Source organism: Nematolebias whitei, chromosome 16 (genome assembly GCF_014905685.2).
Source record: "Nematolebias whitei isolate Nwh7 chromosome 16, NemWhi1, whole genome shotgun sequence".
In the NCBI taxonomy this organism is placed as follows: Eukaryota; Metazoa; Chordata; class Actinopteri; order Cyprinodontiformes; family Rivulidae; genus Nematolebias; species Nematolebias whitei.
The window spans coordinates 23,118,909-23,123,493 of NC_056513.1; positions in this window are offsets into that span (position 1 = coordinate 23,118,909).

The following is a 4,585-nucleotide window of genomic DNA, read 5'->3' on the forward strand; positions in this document are numbered from 1 at the left end:
TTCCCATGTGCAACCTAAAAACAGCAGCAAGAAGAGGAGAGAACAGGAAGAGGACATTTTTCAGCTTAATCTTCTTTCTGTTAACAGAAAGAAAGACGTGGTAGTGGCGTTTTTCTATAGTGATATTAACCTTTGACATATTGACACCCTGAGCATTGAGCATTTAAATGTGAAACATGATATTCTACTTACTAAAGCGGAAATGCATGGCTGTCTTAGCCATGCGATGTACAGCAACACAACATACACAAATGGCATGAAAGTTCTCATTGCCAGAACAATTGTGATTATTACATTGTCTCATAATTCCCGTAAATAGGACCAAGGAACTAAGTCAGTTTGATGCCAGTGGCGCGCAGCTGAGGTGCTTTTCACTGGTTTGAATGATAATCCTCATTAGCAAAACACAAACACTCCAATCTATGTTAGGCTCTTTCCAGTTGTATTCTCTGTCATATCCAACATTACCTAAACTTATCACCCAGTTTAGCAAAAAAGACACAAATCAGTTCAACACAAACCTCCTCACGAGCTGCATTTAGTCGGTGGCGCTGGACAAAGTTTTCTCATTTCTTTCTAACCAGACATCAGAATCCTATCAGCTTCTAACACAAACCGCTCTGTTTATACTTTCATGGTAAATTATGATTCATGACTGTTTTGGTCCCACATGCCGTCTTTGAAACATGAAACTCTGTGTTTGACAAAGGATTGAGAAGACTCTCTGCTTGTCACTTGGCGCTGAGCAGTCGAGAGAACCATGAAAATCTTTGAGAAGTCGGTTGAAAGTCCTGAAGAGTACAGGAGTGATAGATCATATTTGTCTCAATGTCTCAAAATGAAGAGAATACAATCCACTGAGTTTTAATTGTGTCATAAATAATGCTAACTTGTGCTCAGTTTATTAGGCTACAACTTTTATGTCAATAGGTCGACAGTGAAAGACCCCTGGTGAAGGTTGTAAAGACTTGTAAAACAAATAAGCTACTTTTTTTTTCAATTTTATTTAATCATTAGTGTTCATAATTCCACAAGTAACTGCAAACAACAGATAAAAACTAGACAAATTCATGTTTATATGGTTATTAGTCACATATCAGACTGCATAGATTGGTTTAGAAATTAAACATACAAACCGGATTCCAAAAATGTTGGGACACTAAATAAATTGTGAATAAAAACTGAATGCAATGATGTGAAGATGGCAAATGTCAATATTTTATTCGTAATATAACATAGATGACAGATCAAAAGTTTAATCTGAGTAAATGTAACATTTTAAAGGAAAAATATGTTGATTCAAAATTTCACAGTGTCAAAAAATCCCAAAAAATATGGGACAAGTAGCAATAAGCGGCTGGAAAAAGGAAATTGAGCATATAACGAACAGCTGGAAGACCAATTAACACTAATTAGGTCAATTGACAACATGATTGGGTATAAAAAGAGCTTCTCAGAGTGTCAGTGTCTCTCAGAAGCCAAGATGGTAAGAGGATCACCAATTCCACCATTGTTGCGCAGAAAGATAGTGCAGCAATACCAGAATGGTGTTACCCAGCGTAAAATAGCAAATACTTTTAAGTTATCATCATCAACCGTGCATAACATCATCAAAAGATTCAGAGAATCTGGAACAATCGCTGTGCGTAAGGGTCAAGGCCGTAAAACTCTGCTGGATGCTCATGATCTCCAGGGCCCTTAAACGTCACTGCACCTCAAACAGGAATGCCACTGTCAAGGAAATAACAGAATGGGCTCAGGAATACTTCCAGAAAGCATTGTCAGTGAACACAATCCACCGTGCCTTCCGCCGTTGCCAGCTGAAACTCTACAGTGCAACGAGGAAGTCATTTCTAAGCAAGCTCCACAAGCTCAGCCGTTCGCACTGGGCCAGGGGTCATTTAAAATGGAGTGTGGCAAAATGGAAGACTGTTCTGTGGTCAGATGAGTCACGATTTGAAGTTTTTTATGGAACACTGGGATGCTATGTCATCCGGACCAGAGAGGACAAGGATAGCCCAAGTTGTTATCAATGCTCCGTTCGGAAGCCTGCATCACTGATGGTATGGGGTTGCATGAGCGCTTGTGGCATGGGCAGCTTACATGTCTGGAAAGGCACCATTAATGCAGAGAACTATGTTCAGGTTCTAGAACAACATATGCTCCCATCCAGACGTCATCTCTTTCAGGGAAGACCCTGCATTCTTCAACACGATAATGCCAGACAACATTCTGCAGCAATCACAACATCATGGCTATGTAGGAGAAGGATCCGGGTACTGAAATGGCCAGCCTGCAGTCCAGATCTTTCACCTATAGAGAACATTTGGCGCATCATAAAGAGGAAGGTGCGACAAAGAAGGCCCAAGACGATTGAACAGTTAGAGGCCTGTATTAGACATGAACGGGAGAGCAGTCTTATTTCTAAACTTGAGAAACTGGTCTCCTCTGTCCCCAGACGTCTGTCGAGTGTTGTAAGAAGAAGGGGGGATGCCACACAGTGGACTTGTCCCAACTTTTTTTGGGATTTGTTGACGCCATGAAATTTGGAAACAACTGATTTTTCCCTTAAAATTATACATTCTCTCAGTTCAAATTTTGATCTGTGATTTGTGTTCTATTCTGAATAAAATATTAGATGTTGGCACCTCCACATCATTGCATTCAGTTTTTATTCACAATTTGTTTAGTGTCCCTACTTTTTTGGAATACGGTTTGTACATATCCTGATGCATGTTCAATAGATAAATCCAACATGGTTAAGAATCTGTCCAGAGGACCTGACTTATCCTTGTTAGAATTTCACATCCAGTTGCCACAGTTTGTGGTCATTCATGTTTTTCAAGATGGCGCCGGTGTGTAGGGCTGCCCGTCTCTCGCTCTCTGCTTGTATTGTATTTTTGTTATTTTACAATGGTTTGTGCAGTGTGCCGAGCCATATTTTCAGTATGAGCGTCGGGCACTTTTGGAGCTCTGTACCTTTGCTGAAATGTGGACCTGGAGGAGCCGTTCTTCATAACCTGCGCCCGCTGGTGCGCGCGTCTCCCTCCACGGCTGTGCCTGTGTTGGACCCTATCAGGATGGGTTTAATCAACGCAAGGTCTGTTTCCAACAAGACGTTTATCCTCAATGACTTTTTTAAAGATCAGGAGTTGGATTTTCTGTTCGTCACGGAATCTTGGATTTCTGATGGTGAGTCCAGCGCCTTGGTGGAACTACTACCCCCCAGACTGTCTGTGTTTCAATGGCCCGCGGCCATCAGGTCGGTGTGTGTGTGTGTGTGTGTGGGGGGGGGGGGGGGGATTATTAACAGTTTTTAAAGCAAACTTGGCCTGTAAACAGTTGTCCATCCCGGTGTCCCGCGCCAGCTTTGAGCTAGCATCTTTGAACTCGGACACTCTCCTACGGTTCTGTGTGCACTCGTCTACCGCCCCCCTCGTTCTAAGGACTTCATAAATGAATTCTCTGACTTTTTGGCTGATATCACACAGAGATACACTCACTTTTTGCTTATTGGTGACTTTAATTTGCATGTGTGTTGTCAGGAGAAGCCCTTAGTGAAGGACTTTCTAGATTTATTTGACTCTTTTGGCTTAGCTCAGCAGGTGAACGGTCCCACCCAGGAACACGGTCACACGCTGGACCTCGTTTTAACACGCGATGTCTCTGTTTCTAATTTGAAAATCGGTGACAACGTTTTTTCAGATCACATGCCTGTATTGTTTGACCTCACCCCCCCTTGTCATACTGCTAAGACGTGCGTTCCTGCACGTACGCGTTCCTTTAACCGTTTCACTGCTGCTCGTTTTCATGAAGGTTTTAATTCTGAGAGGATCGAACAGTTCCCGGTGTCTCTTACCACTGAGGAGCTAACCTCTCAGTTCAACTCTGCCTGTTTAAATGTTCTGGACCGTGTTGCTCCCCTTAAAACCAGAAAAATTAAACTTAAATCAGAGCCTTGGCTGAATGACGTCACGCGAGCCGTTAGGCGGCAGTGTCGCAGAGCTGAACGAAGGTGGAGGAAGGACAGGCTGCAGGTTTCTTTTCAAATGTTAAGGGAGAGTTGGCGTCATTATCAGAAAACCGTTAAAGCTGCCAAATGTAAATTCTTCTCTGATTTAATTGTCTCCAACTCCCACAACCCCCGAGTTCTTTTCTCCACCCTGAACTCAGTTCTACACCTCAGTGAGACTTCACCTCTGGAAGCCTCAACTGAGCTGTGTGAAAACTTCCTCCATTTCTTTTTTAGAAAAAGTGGCAAACACCCGGGCACTCATTTCTCCACCAGCTCATGATCTGTCCATCCCATCTCAGTGTGTGGCTGTGTTTGACCACTTTGAGCCCATCTCTCTGTCCTCTCTGGAGCAGGTAATGTGCAGCATGAAGCCATCTGGTTCCCCCTTTGATGTGGTCCCCCCTCGACTACTAAAGGAAGTTTTTCCTACCCTGGGCCCTTTTATTCTCGCTATTCTGAATAGCAGTTTATCCTCAGGTGTGGTGCCAAAAACTTTTAAACATGCTGCTGTCAAGCCCCTCCTGAAAAAACCTAACCTTGACCCCTCAGTCATGTCCAACTTCCGGCCTG